The following is a 14,072-nucleotide window of genomic DNA, read 5'->3' as shown; positions in this document are numbered from 1 at the left end:
TTATTTTTTATTTTAGGATCTAATGTTTTTAAGGTGTATTTCTACTTTTTCATGTGGCAAAGAGAAAATGTTAAGGAAAATCTGATATGTAGTATAATAAAGAAGGGACAAAGCCAATGGCAGAGAAGGAAAAAATACTAATGCTAATAAGTGAGGCTGGCCCTGTCCAGGAGTCTCTTCATAATCCAAAATTATGATTCCATGGATACTCACTCATGGCACTCATGGTTATCTGTTAACTTCAAATGGCTTTAGTCCAGTTCATTGACGATAGTAGGAGTTAGTCTGAGGAATTCTATTTCATGAGCTCTCTGTGCTATGCCCACTAAAGAAAACATTGATCATCGATTTTCCTAGGTCTTTTGGCCATAAGTGTCATTACACCACAAATATTTTCCCTTGACTGGATTCCCATTGCTTTCCTACTAGTCACCTGTTTTTCCTAAGAACTACCCACTGAACTTCTACTATTTTTCTTTCTGTGTATAAATACAGCAAATAAAGGCTCTTTTCAGCAATCAATAGATACCATTTGTTCCAGATTTGAAGAGGGTACACGCACATCAAAAAATTCCTCATTTTTAACATTATTCAGACCAACCGGAAAGGCTTGTAGAGTAATTTTAAAGATCATCTACCATTCAGTTCTTCATAGATTCACAGAATGTGCTGAGTTGGAACAAACCTATCAGGATCATGGAATCTAACTCCTGACTCTGCAGAGGACACTCCAAGAGTCACACCATGTGCCTGAGAGCACTGTCCAAATACTGGAACTCTGTCAGCCATGGTGCTGTGACCACTTCTCTGGGGAGACTGTTCCAGTGCCCAATCACCCAATGGGTGAAGAATCTTTCCCTAATATCCAACCTAAACCTCCCTTTACTCATCTTCATGTTGTTTCCTCAAGTCCTGTCACTGGTCACCAAAGAGAAGGGATCAGTGCCTGCCCTTCTTCTTCCACTCACAAGGACATTGCAGGCTGAAATGAGGTCTCCTGTCAGGCTTCTCTACTCCAGGCTGAACAGACCAAGTCTCCTCAGCCGTTCCTCATACAGCTTCCCCAAGGCCCTTCACCATCCCCATGGCCTCCTTTGAACACTCTCTAAGAGCTTAATGTCTGTTTTACATTGTGGCACCCAAAACTGCCCCCAGCACTGTAGGTGAGGCCTCCCCATCCCAGAGCAGAGCAGGACAATCCCCTCCCTTGCCCGGCTGGCCATGCTGTGCCTGATGCCCCAGGACAGGACTGGCCCTCCTGGCTGCCAGGGTACTGCTGGCTCATATTGAACTTGTCATTGACCAGGATCCCCAGCTCCCTTTCTGCTCTCCAGCCTCTCTCACACAACCAGGGTTGCCCCATCCCAGGTACACAGTCCCGTGCTTATTCTTGTTAAACTTCACGTAGTTGATGATTGCCCATCTCTCTAATTTGTCCAAGTTCATACATAATTGTTTGCTAAAGTGCCTAAATTATTCTTGATTTTGTGGCAGGTAGATGGCTACATGTAAAAGAGTGAAAACTAACTTTTGAGAAGTGTTACTCTATTTTCAAAAAGCAGCATGAGTCTCATGAATAGCCAGTGAGACCTTTGAAGATCCTAAAGGCATGAATCAGGTTTTTTTTGAAGAGGGAGCCGGACACTCAAGAAATTTTTCAAAAGCAGTCATGTATCTAATTTCCACTAAAAGCAATGATAGGTGAACCTAGGCAGGTTTTTTTTTTGTTTTGTTTTGCTTTGTTTTTCTAATCCTTCCAGGCATATGCTTGTGTTTTTAATTGCCTCAGCATCTTTGGAAATACAAGTCAGGGTCCTTAGCTACTTGTCTAAATTTTGCTTATGGACCTTATTGACTACTTGTGAAAAAGTTATCACTATTAAAAGCTCTTCAAAATAAGAATTGGCATAATGACTTGGCTTCCTCTCTGACGTTAAACACACTAATACGCTTAGTATGAAATCTTCTTATTTCTAGCATAAATATGTGAGGCATCAGATGAAAGCTAATAATTTCCCAAGAAAGCTAAAAATAATGATGGCTGAATTTGAATAAATATTCTAAGAGGCATTCTGGAACAGACAGTGGTTAATAAGTATTGTAAATGCTACCTTTCCACTAACCTCATTTGCAAGATGCCAAAGCCTAAACATGCACCACAAATAATACTGGATGAAAACCAAACATGAGAAAAATTATAATCACTGCAGAAAGTTGGAGACAATGCATATCTTATAATTTTCTTTGTCTTCTAACCAGGAAAAATTAATTTAAATTCTCACAAAATTTTTCAGGATGTCTTATTTAGCAGTTTCAGATACTTGTGGCTCAGACCTTGTCTCCACTGCAATGAGACTGACTGGACCTAAATTTACTGCAATAATTCAAAGTACATTGTAATATAAGCAATAAGCATTATTAAAAAGTATTACTTTGTGTAACAACAAATAATACAGGAATATGTAAATTAAACTCACTTGTAAGCATGCTGCAATGCAAACAGCGTTTAATGGAAGAACCACTGACTGAAGATGTGTCTAGGAATTCCTTAAAATCAGGGAATATTAGTCTTAATTTTGCTCACAGGCGTATGAATTTTACATTATTATACACAGCCCATCATTAAATTACTAAAGCATTTTTAAAAAAATTGTATCCATAGTTATGCAGAACACACACTTCTTGGGAGAATGAAATGAATCAGTGTCTTCATTATGTAATAAGTGGTGTCATGCCTTATTGACTTCCAAGATCCAAACACTTCAGACAATAAGAATTAATATTTTGCTCATAAACTCCTTTTAAGTGCTCATCATAGAAGTATTTGATTGCAGCCTTCAGACAAATACGTTATACACTACAATATCCCAGGAAATCATCTATTCTTCCAAATATTTCTAAGGGTTTTTTTGCCCTAGTGATTGCACATCCAACTGGAGATGGCAAAAACTTTTATTTCTTTAAAATTTTTTGTATTTCTGCTAGAACTTTGCAGGTTCAAAATAGAATACAAATGTCAATGAATTTAACCCAGTGATAGAGTGTAGTACTTTCCCTTTATAGAGGGAACGAAGGATAAAGGCAAAACCAAAGCTGCAAGTGTGCCCCTTCCTCAAAAGCAGCTTCAGCATATACTCTGTCCTACCTGAACTGACAAAGCACTTTTGACAAAAGATCTGGAAAAAAGCAACACAATCCTCCTCTGGTTTTGTTCAAATCGAAACACCTTTCCAAAGGCTCATTAGCTTCTTTCTACTTTCATTGGAGTGACAGAAATTGCCTCATTCTTGTGAGCTGCAGAAATTCCAGAGCACCTCCTGTGAAGGCCAGCAGCAAAGCTCTGACCAAGGACAAGATTTGCTGCCAAGTGCCTGATGATAAACAGAACTCAATGCAAAAATATTTAAAGTTTTAAATTATTGAAACTTCTTGGTCAAGAGATCTCATTTTAGATGAACAGGTCAAAAGCAATTAAGGGAAAATATTAAATAATTAAATTTCCCTTTCAGCTAATGAAGGACCTCATGGAAGGTGGTACAGAAAACCTCTAAATCTGTTCACTAAAAGTTCATCAAGTACTGTAGTTGTGTTAACACTTCTCAGAGTTCACAGAATTGTTAGGGTTGGACAGGACCTCTGGAAATGATGTAGTCCAAGCCCCCTGCCAAGGCAAGGTCACCTAGAGCAGATGACACAGGAACGAGTCCAGATAGGTTTGGAATGTCTCCAAAGAGGGAGATTCCACGACCTCCCTGGGCAGACTGTTCCAGTGCTCTGCCACCCTCAATGGAAAGAAGTTCTTTCTGATGTTGAGGTGAAACTTCTTATGTTTCAGTTTATGGCCTTTGCTCCTCATCCTGTCGCTGAGCACCACTGAAAAGAATCTGTCACCATCCTCTTGGAACCAACCTCTGAGGTGTTCTATAAACATTAATGAGATCCCCTCTCAATCTTCTCTAGAATAAACAGACCCAGTTCCCAAAGTGTGTCATATGAGAGATGCTCCAGACCCTGCATCTTCTTTGTCACCCTCCACTGCACCCTCTCCAGTAGGCTCCTCATCTTTCTTGTGTTGAGGAGCCCAGAATTGGACCCAGCACTCCAGATGTGCCTCACCAGGGCCGAGCAGAGGGGGAAGATCTGCTCCCTTGACCTGCTGGCCACACTCTTCCCAATGTACCCCAGGACACCATTGGCCCTCCTGGCTGCAAGGGCACACTGCCAGCTCAGAGTTTCCTTCTAAACCTTCAGCAATTTCCTGTCTTCTGTAGTGACATGAATTAGGCTTATCCACATGGGTAGTCAGTTGAAACCACCAACTGGATGAGGAACCATTCAAGTGATTTTATGATGTGAGTGTTTAGCAGAGACCCCCAATGCATTTCTCAACAGTCACCATAAAAAAATATCAATGTTTTTCACACACCAAGCCTTGTTTGCAACAAACAGTAGTCTACTAAATAAAAGGACACTTTGTATGTCACCTGGTTTCCTTCCTCCTTTTTCCATTCTTCATCACTATATTGTACACAACACTTGGAAAACTGGTGGTTCTGAACAAGCTTAACAGATAAATGCGATTTTTTGGGTCAAGTAAACTGGCCTCAATTTGACTTTTTGTTTCCTCCAGACGAAGGAATTGATAAACAATGGTTGCCAAAATGCCAGTATAGATTGAAAATATCTTACTAAAGTATTCATTTTGGTGTTTCCCTATACTCTCAGAAGATGGAGAGATAGCTTGGAAAACTAAAACTTAATTTGTATCAAAAGTAGATTGTTTTCTTTCTGGAACAGCTACAATCACAGAAAACTGAAACATGTAGCTGAAATCTGAAAGTCCCATCATTTCTCATTTTGAGCCAGTACTAAAAATTCACCTTTCCTTTGAACTGCCTCTACCTCTTAAGTTTGTATTATATCCTCATGCTAAGTTAAAAGCACAGTCATAACGCTGTCATAAAGGTCTGCTTTGAATTCTTTCTAGACACATTCAAGCTATACTAATTTAGCTGATGACTGCTTGATTTCAGTGTAGCCAGTGAGAAAGCAAACAATCCAATGACCCCAAGTTCACTGAGATTGCTGGAAAATGAAAACAAGGGTTTTGGAAGGCCAGTGCTTCAACACATAAAGAAATATATTGAATACTTCAAAAGATATAAAATTCTTAGAACTGTTGGACAGGCTTCTGTGTGTGAACTTTCCTGTCCAAGTGGCATTGCTAAATACCATGGCACCAATCAGAGGGCTGACATCATATTGTTGTGTAACTCATAACCATAGCAATGTCACTTCTTAAAATGCATTAAATGTGCATTCAGCTTCTTAAAATCTCAGCTGTGTCAGCTATTAAATAAAGTACAGTTCAGGAGATTTATTTTGAAATATGAGCTCTTTGTATTTTGTAGGAAGGAAACAGAAAATATAAAGCTTGTTAAGCCAATGTTAACATTGGAAATTTGGATTCGGACAACAGACAGAACAGGTTTCATCACCAATCTAATTCACAATTATATAGTCTAGTAAGAGAGCTAATCGTGATCATTTTAATGGACAGCTTGGGCTTTTACATTAAAAATGGGCCAAAATGCACCAAAATATATGCAGTCAATAAAAAAATAACCCATAGCACACCCAAATTGCTGAGTAAATGGTGCAGGTATCAGCCCAAGTGAGTTTAATACAGGTTTGGTCCAACAACTACAAGCAATGGAGAACAACATGTAACAGAAATTGGGAATGTAATCCTCCTCTCCTTTATTTCAACCCTAAGTGGCCTTCCAGAGAAACATTATCTTCTCACTGGAACAACAGAAATTGCCTCGTTCCTGTGAGCTGCAGAAATTCCAGAGTAGCTGCTCTGCAGGGCAACAGCAAAGCCCTGACCAAGAATAGTCCTTGTTGCCAAGTGGCTGGTGATAAACAGAGCTCAGCACTGCCAGGTACTAGTAAAGGGAATGACACGTACCCCTTGCCTCTGGTGACATGTGGTGTGGAGTAGCTGGTGTTATCTATTATCCATCCTTTTGGAATATCAGCATGCTGGAGCTATAAACCAGAGGAACAAATGTCAGTCTGGTTGTGCCTTTCTGTGATCACAGTCAGCAGCAGTGGTGTGATGTAGCCTTTGCCCTCCTGATAATCCATCAAGGAGAACACCAGCACTGTCTCTATGATGCGTAAAAATGTGAAATAAAAGCTCACTGACCCCCTTAGGCTGGCCTGTATTCAGTGAGATTTGAGGCTATGCTTTCCGAAGATAAGGAATGATGTGCTCCATGCAACATCATTGTCTTGGGTAGACAGTATTACAGCTTCTTTGGCAAAGATAAAAATACCTGAATTTCTCTGGTGACCAGACCACCATCTTGCCTTTCAGCACCAGGTAATTATAAGTGCTACTTACAGTGCACAAGACTTCTGGACACAGATTACTTCCAGAATCAAACCCACAGTCACTTGATTGATATGCTGCATAAGATGATCTTGTTGCCAGCCAATTTCTCAAATGCACAGAAAACTTAATTATAAATTTTGCAACCATGAAAAAGAAACTATGAGATGTTGAAATGTAGGAGTCCAACAGCATGCAGTTATGACTAGCACAGTCCCTTTCTGTGCATTCCAAGAATCCAGAAATTAGACTTTCTAATATGAGAAGCCTAATTGGTGTAAACCATCTCCCATCTTCTATATTTCAGAGAACAGACAAAGTGTTTCTTTAGATAAAATATAGATAAAGAGTAAGCAGGTGGGAGGGCTAGGACTATTTCTGGCTATGGGACTAACTGGTTTACATAACCTTGAACCAACTAATTTTATCTGTATTTGTCTAACTTTCACCACGTGTGAAAATGAGGCAACGATGTTTATTCACCTTTTAAAAGGTGAATGCTTTTGAAATCCCCTGAGTCAGGTAACAATTCAGGTCCAAAAAACCACTACTTTTTAGAAGCTCACCCACATATTACCTAAATACTGCAAGGGTTAAAGTTTTAAGCTAGGTGTCACATTGCAGTACTGATGATAAATTATAGGTAATAAACTATCAAATTTAGGAAGGCAGTTCAGTAAATATAAAAAAAATAGATCTGTTTACATAAGGGATACAAATTGGCTACTACTTTCAGTCTAGAAGTTAATATATGCCATATTATTGCAGAGAATCCTGCAAACCCTTTTAAAACAATGTTATAACAGTTTACATAAAACTTAATGGCAAGTTAAGTAGATCACCCCAGCAGGCCCTCTGCTTACTGCAGGAATATGGCACAGAGTTCATAGGTTACTTGAGACTCATTCTCCCAGCCAAACGAGTCAAACAATAACACTTTTAGGCACTGAAATACTTTTCCTCAGTTTTCAGCAGAAGCAGATGTGGGGCTGACTGCACAATGAACAAAAAGAATACTTTGAAAAGAAAATGACAGCAAAACATAAGCTCAGTTTGCAGTTTATCCATGATCATCCTTGCCTTTCACCTTGACACTAACTTTCTAATATTACCCTCCTCATCTGAAGATCAGTGCAAAGCTTCAATAGCTTGAAGGAAGCTAATTTTTTCATGTTTGCATCAGATTTCTCTTCTAAACAAATTGGTGCAGTGTTTCAATCTTCATTTTACTTTGGGGTGCAAGTTCTGAGTCATCATCGTTTAATTTTCTCCAAGCCTCCAGCTCGTGTTTTCTGTTTTTCTTCCTGGATGTGTCATAACAACTAAATTGTACCACCCCAGTAAAATGGTGAAGCCTAGCACACATCTGCCAGCAACAAAATACTGTGCTCTCACTCTAATTCCCCCACACATTCCACTTTTCACACTTCCTTCGCATCCTCTCAATAAAGTGGTAGAGCCTAGTAAGCAATTTCTTTTATTTTCCACAACATTCTGCCAATAAATCAAAAGAACTACCTCAGAGAAGAGCACACTTGCCTTGCGTGCTCTTTTCCTAGTCCCATTTCTATCAATATTCCCATGAGATTAATTTTCTGAAGTCAGTGACTTTCCTGTAGTTAGGATATCTGTTGGTTCTGGGTCAATACTGTGCTGATGAGCTGTGAAGGCATTATTTTTCAGAATTGCTAAATAATTTTGACTGGGAAAAATCACATGAGAAAATTTTCACTGTTTCAAATTTAATAGAAACTCTTTTCAAAAGTTTCCAGTATTCTTAATGTAGAAACAATAGGAAAAAAAGTCTTAGTCTGAGCTTTGAGGTGTCCATCGTGATTTTAAAGGAATCAATACTGTAGTATATTTCTTTTAAAAACATTCATTATACAACAGAATTGCATCAAGGAGAAAAGAAGGTGAGAATCAGCAATAAGAGAAAGGTGTTACAAAAAAGGCAGAAAAACCTCATCTAGAAAGAGGTGACAACAATGACTCAGAACAAAATGTAATTTAAGACACAGGAGCCTTTAAAAGTTGCTAACAAAGTTCTGTGTTTGGCAGCTACCTTACCTGAACTAGGACTTTGACTCCTTTGAGGGTGAATCATGTTTGAACCAGGTTTCAAGGACAGTTCTGCTCTCACAACCGCACAGCACATGCAACCTTGTCACATTTTCCTTACCAGGTCTGGGTTGGGCAGTGACTGCCCCTGTAGTAGCCATTGCACATCAGTGGACAGATACAGAAATATCGATATTGCAGCCCTGGTTGGTGCAGACCGTGAAGCATCTCTACAGAAACACCCACACCAACCCACCAGACCACAAAGCAGCCACACCTTGTTTAACTCCAGTACCAGTAGATTCCAAGAAAAAATGTTTTTAAGAGAAACCTCACGTCAATGTTCAGATGGGGAAATGTCAATATCAGACAGCAGGTTCACCTATGGCAGCAGTAACAAATGACAGCAGCCACTCTAAACGGCAGGAATGTTGCTAGATGATAATTCCCTGGAATTTTGTGGAAGCACAAAAATTATTCAGTAAAACAGGCCTAAACTTCAGGGAGGAGTGGGTTACATTTTAACAGGGGCAAAATTGAACCGCTTCCAATCTTACTGTCAGCAATGACTCAATGGTTTTAGCTGCACATTTTTCTTTCCAACTCCTCTACAAGAAGAAAACATAACACCTCATGAACCTATAGAATATGCACAATTCACAAAACCTATAATCCAGACAGTTACAGTTTGGTTAAATTATAACAGTGTTAAGGCAGAGATTAAAATTAGCAAATGTCAGGCAATCTGGAGATTAGGTGTCATTGCCTGCTCCAACAATTAGTGGCAATATTACCATGCCAAACAATCAGAATTTATGTGTACAATTACCAAACTTTGTGTTCTGTTGCTCAGATGATGGTAGTGGATATTTAGTTTTCTTTTGCAGAAGTATTTCATTCTCATACACTTATATGCACTTTGTGCAGTAAATCAGGATGAATTGCTCTTTAGGGATTGGGCTGCCCCCCACTGACTCCAGTTTGAGCTATAGCAGATGCCATATAGCCCATCCAGAAGAGCTAACTCTTCATCTCTCTTTTTCTCCATCCACTAAATACAACTTAATATAATTGTGCCAGAGAATGAGACAATAATGAATGAATTGTCCATGAAGAACTCTAGAGTGTTTTCAGCAATTTCGGTAAGGAAATGAGTCAAAATTAATCTGAGCTAGATGCAGGATATGGTACAATAATATCTGTTTTCTTTTGATTAAAAGGAAAGAACAAGTGTCATGTCACTGATACTTTCTCTTAATCCAGTATTTTGTCTAGTGTGAAAGTTTCAAATGTGAAATAATAAATTAAAAATGTCTGTTCTATTAGGAAACAAGTACTCAGTAACTATCTACCCACTTCAACACAAAAATGTAACAATATTTTGAGTTTTTAAAGACTATATTTTTTAGCAATTTTACAGCCTATCACTTTGAAAGACCCTGTGGATACTTGCCAGATGTGATACAGTGGTAGAGGAACTCCAGACCAGAAAGCTTATTTATCCTTAGATCATCCCACTCTTTTCCTCTCAACCAGAGAAATAATTTCTGAATTTCCTAATGATTTTCCAAGATAAACATTGAAAATTAGTAGAGCTAGAAATTACTATATTAAAAGGAGCATTATATTCTTTAAATCTAGTGCTAAGAACATAAACCTTTTCTAAGTCCTACTTATCGGTGCAGTGACGTCATCCTGGAGTAGGAGAAAGATAATCTTCCTTGTTGCTGCTTTATTGAAGAATGGCAAGGAGTCCTGACAAATGTGCTGCCCATCGTGCACGGATGTTTAAATGCAACCAGCACTGAACAGTCTTTTACATAGGATGGAACACGTTGTGCATATTAAAACCCATGTGCTGCTTTCTTTACTTCTGGCATCCTTTCTCCCTACAACACAGGAATATGTTCCAAGTGGTTTTTTTCAGTGCTTTGTCTCTGCTCTTTGCCTTTTCCAGCGCTTCTTCTCTGCTCCTTGCCTTCACTTCACCAGCTGTCACTCCAGTGACATTTCCCAAGCACGAAGCTGACATAGAGCAGGGCAGAGCTTGAGTGCCGAAGCTGTGGAAAACAGTAGCAGTGTTTTAAAATACCAACACAACTCAATGTTTTGGGAACAATTTCCGATATTGTTACTTGAACAGATGCTGTTTTCTACACAGCCACTCACACTGAAGAGAATTCAGTTATTTTAGAAAATAAAAAGGTTACTGAACCATAGCACACAGCTATTTTGTCAGTAAATTTCAGGTTTTTCTGCCATAACACTTCACTTAAATTAGGCATTAAGAAAGCCGAATCTGATTAATACTAAGAAATTTCTGTATAGAAAATTAAGAAAACTTTTAATGTTGTGAAAAAGAGGACAGATAACCAAGAACAGGACAGATATTTGAGAAGTGTTTTGCTTCCTGATTTTCACATCTTCTCTACCAACTTAGTTTTCAAATTTCAGGGCTGTATTTACAGGCCAAATAACCTCAAATTCTAGTCTGAAAAAAAAGGTCAAGAATAGCTGTCACATGGGGGTGCATTCTTCCAATAGTTAAGGTTTCTTCTAATTTTCTAGTTATTTTCTGTTATCTGATCTACTGTAGTCCAATACACAAATACTGACAGGAAAGACTACTGCAACATGCAGAGTTAGCACGAGCATTTTCCTCAACCTGTAAAACCACTAGTCCCCAGTACTGAAATTAAATCAACTCCTCCGCTCCAAATGCAGAAAGACAGGTCCAAATCACTTTCAATGGTCTCCAACTATCTTACCTAATTTTAGGAAACATTCAAGGTAAGATTTGCAGTTTATCGGCTGGCTTGATTAGGACATTTATTATTCTCATGAGTACCTTTAGGCTGAATAGGGAGCAAATCTTACCTTCTCTTTGCTCAGAAATAGTACTGTAGTGTTTCTGTTCTTCCCACCTTATGTGGTAAGAAGGAGAGAAAATCACCACAGGCCAGTCTGACACTGCTCATCAGGTGCCAGGGTTACAATAGGCAGAAGCAATTTCTGTGAGGAGAAGACACAGGAGCCTGTAATGTCCTGAAATGCAGGCAAATGCTTGCACTGCCTGTGATTCCACTGCTCTGAATTCTAGGTGCTGCCACACTGCTAAGCAAGTGTGAAGGAGCCCTCTAGTGTGAATAAGAAATGGACCTAAAACCCATAATTTGCACACAAATAACACATGAGAACAACAACTACAAATAATGTCACTGCCAGTCTTCAGGCATTTCAACAGCACACACTGCCCAGGAGATTCAACAATTAAAAAGCCTCCTGAATCTCCATCCTGAAGTCAAAAAAAACCCAAAAAAAACATATATATCATAATGTATGACTGACCATAAAGACAGTCTTAATTGAAAAAGGATTCAAAACCTTGAAAATAATGTAGAAATAAACTGCAGCCCTTGTCAGATGAATATTTTGTTTACACTTTTCAAAAGACCGTGACCTTAAATATATTGATATGAACAATTGAAAGGACAGAGAGCCTGTTTTAAAACCTTGTGTTTTAAGGGTAAAATTGATCAGTTATCACAGAATAGTTCAAATCTTCCAGAGACCTAGCCAGTTTGCACTATAATATAACCATATCCAGGAGATTCCAGTCCTCAGATATATTTGCAAGTGGTAGTATGGCAAAAGATCACAGCAATGCAAGTAGAGAGAAAGAGAGACAAAGAGAGAAAGATATTCAGTCCCACACAGGTCCATAATGTGCAGCTATTTCTGTATAAAAACCTTTTGGTTTATGCTTTGTATCGCTAAGATTAGGAAAAAAAAAAAAGAAAAACAGCAAGGATGTTGTTTATTTTATTGTCACCAGTTCTAAAGGACGCATACATTAAATGTATCTGGTTTAAAGCAATACTGTTCTGAAGCTGCATAGAGAAAACCATATGCAATAATTTATTTTTTGTGGGTTCTGTCTTTGGCGTTATCACAGTTGATTGCACAGCAGTTTTATGATGCTGAATGGAACGTGAAAACAACTATGAAGTTTAAATTGATAGCAATGTACTTAATGCCCTGCTGTCTAACTGCTAGAGGGATAAACAAAGAACACCTAGAATTCTGGAATGAGTTGAGGAAATTTGTCAGAAAAGTTTTGAAGTGGTATCAGAAGAAGTCAAGAAAGTTGATTATGTCCCTCATGTGTTCTAACAGATGATGAGAAATTGCAAATAATTAACGTAAATCCCAAGAGGTTCAGTTTAGGTAATCATGTAGAAACAAAGGGAAAACAGACTCATTTTAGACAAGAATAATCATGGAAGTGACTTCATTGTACTTCCATTTAGGATTTTATCCTGGATGCCGACATGAAACTTTTCTAAATTTCACAAATGGGGAAAATGAGTGAACAGCCACGCTCATGAAACTTGCTGAACTTCTCACTTCTGGAGAGGCTGCACAGCCTACTTGGGTTATTTTGGCACCTCCCTTTCTGGCATGCAATGAGGAGTTTAGAGGAATTTAGAAGGAAAAAACAAAGGAAAAAATAAATCCAACTTTCCCAAACCACAAAAAAATTCAATATCATTTGGGATGCATTTTGCCCAAATTTTCAGTGAGAGCAATGGTCATATTTTATCGAAAAAATCACTCTTGATGGAAAGAACTCTAAAAGGTTTTGCTACAGAAGACCTGAAAGAAAGAGACATTGTATGCTGCCATCTATATCCTCACAAAAACTGTATAAATACTAATAGTGCAGGAGGTTGCAAGTATTTTTTCATTTTTTTCAATAACATTTGAGTGGATAATGACAAAGTTAATTTGGATATGTTAATAAGTGAAAATCAACTGCACATCTAATATCTGAAAAATAATTTAACCTCACCTGGACATTCTCCAACTCCTTCAGTTGTACCTAATCAGATAGAAGAAGCAAAGAGGAAAAAATTTCAACTATATTAGTGTTTAGGTGGCTTTCTTGTGTGGAAGCTTTGTTTTCTATGCCATTTGATTCAGTTAACGTACATCAGTACCAGATTTAATTGTAGGATTAACTACAATTACCTTACTTAAGGCTAGTTATCTGAAAATATTTATGATCTTATTAAGTCAAATTCTGGGTACCAACAGGGTATTCCTGAACATCATTTTCCTTCATACATCTTAACTCTTAATTGGAATACTGGGTTCTTCATCTCAAATACAGCTAAGTAACTTGTAACCTCAGAACGAAATATCTAAAGACTCACACCAAAGATATTCATACTGATGTCTATGTCCAAGACAAATCAGAATCTCTGTTTTCAGATTATCAAAAGATTTCTTCAAAGTCCTCCAGGCTTTGAGATTTATTAGCGTGTAAAGGAATAAAAAATGAGTGATAGGTGTTGAAGACCTGAGAATTAAAAAGGGCTGTGATTTTTAATAACCAACAAGAGATCCTTTAGAAATGCACTTTATTGGAATTACTTGATTCTACTTTCTCATTTGCTCTGACACCATGTAAGCTCTCCACTGGCCAATGATGCCTAAGACAAGTATTTTTTCCACAATACTTTTTTTAAAATAACTACCATAGGTCCTGATCAGGGCTAGGCTCAGACTGACAAAGTGGATGACATGATGTGAAAAACACTGGCCCAGCTCT

The 14,072-nt window shown here is 38.2% G+C and overlaps 1 protein-coding gene and 1 long non-coding RNA gene across 6 annotated transcripts in view; one reads left to right on the top strand and one right to left on the bottom strand.

Moving 5' to 3' along the window:
• Nucleotides 1-11,681, bottom strand: part of LOC119708253 — a 100,882-nt gene extending 89,201 nt beyond the window's left edge. For all 5 annotated transcript variants that reach the window (XR_005259005.1, XR_005259004.1, XR_005259001.1 and 2 more), the window contains exon 1: nt 8,468-11,681. This is a non-coding gene — a long non-coding RNA (uncharacterized LOC119708253). The remainder of the gene's footprint in view (nt 1-8,467) is intronic.
• IGF1 (insulin like growth factor 1) overlaps nt 1-14,072 on the top strand; it is a 54,755-nt gene that overhangs the window by 15,244 nt on the left and 25,439 nt on the right. The gene's annotated exons all lie outside the window — the stretch shown is intronic.

Source organism: Motacilla alba, chromosome 1A, assembly GCF_015832195.1.
Source record: "Motacilla alba alba isolate MOTALB_02 chromosome 1A, Motacilla_alba_V1.0_pri, whole genome shotgun sequence".
NCBI lineage: Eukaryota > Metazoa > Chordata > Aves > Passeriformes > Motacillidae > Motacilla > Motacilla alba.
The sequence above is the reverse complement of the archived record's forward strand: the minus strand, read 5'-3'. Positions and strand labels throughout refer to the sequence as shown.